This window comes from Carettochelys insculpta, chromosome 1, assembly GCF_033958435.1.
Source record: "Carettochelys insculpta isolate YL-2023 chromosome 1, ASM3395843v1, whole genome shotgun sequence".
Taxonomy (NCBI): domain Eukaryota; kingdom Metazoa; phylum Chordata; order Testudines; family Carettochelyidae; genus Carettochelys; species Carettochelys insculpta.
In genome coordinates, this window is record NC_134137.1 from 135,797,187 (window position 1) to 135,798,369 (window position 1,183).

Genomic DNA, 1,183 nt, shown 5'->3' on the forward strand with positions numbered 1-1,183 from the left:
AAACAGATCAGCAGAAGAGCCCCAGCCCTAAAGGATGAGGAAAGAATGACCAGCCTCAGCTTGAACGAAAGGAACTTTGTTACAAATTTCATTTTTCATGTCAGATCTGCCTAACTGAATTCCTAGAAATGTCAAGGTTTCATCTTACTTATTCTCGTCATTATTTTTTTTTAAATTGTAATAAATTTGTGTGAGAATTTGACATTTGATTGGCAACTGTTCAGGGCTTCTTCTCAAGGGTCTGGGTTATAGGCTATGTAGGTAGCTGTTTTTACCTCTGTCAGACTACAACTGTTCAAGCAGGTATTTACTATCCCAAGAGTCTGGTATACTGGTGGAAAGGGTCAGCTACAAGGTTTTGGACATGTTTGAATATAAGATTAACAAAAAATACACTGAACAGTAGCAGAGGTAGCCATGTTAGTCTGTACTCCAAGCAGCAGAAATGTAACATTTTAAAGACTAACAAAATGATTTATTTGGTGATGAGCTTTCATGAGACAGACCCACTTCATCAGATCAATTTCATTTCCAATGCAGACTGACATTTATAAATACAGAGGACCGAAAAGAAAAAAAATGCAATAAAAACTGACAGATAGGATAGAAGGAAGAGAGGTGGGGGGATGTTAATTGTCCTGTCTGAGGTAATTATGAGCATCAAAGGAAGGGAAGCAGTCCTTGTAACATTTGAGGTAGTTGATGTCTCTGTTCACACCACCTGTTAATGTGTCAAATTTGAATATGAACTCTACCTCAGAAATCTCACACTCTAATCTGTTGTTAAATTCCTTGTGTTGCAGGACACAAATTGTCAGGTCTTTAACAGAATGGCCCACTCAATTGAAAACAACAAGAAGTCTTGTGGCACCTTATAGACTAACAGATATTTTGAAGCATAAACTTTTGTGGAGCAGAGGGAAGGAAATAGGGCCAGAACAGCTTCTAAAAAAGTAGAGGAGGGCTCTGCAACCCGCGGCTCCAGAGTAACATGCAGCTCTAATTGCAAAGTAAGAGGGAGGGGAAAAGAAAACAAAAACCGCCTGATTATTTCTGGTAAATGGTGAACATTTAAAAAAAGTTACTCATACTTAAACAGCAAACAGTATGTGATCTCAAAAAGTTGGATAACTCCCTCCTAGCATCCTCCAGAAAGAGAGAGAGAAAAGGTTCAGGAGTGAGT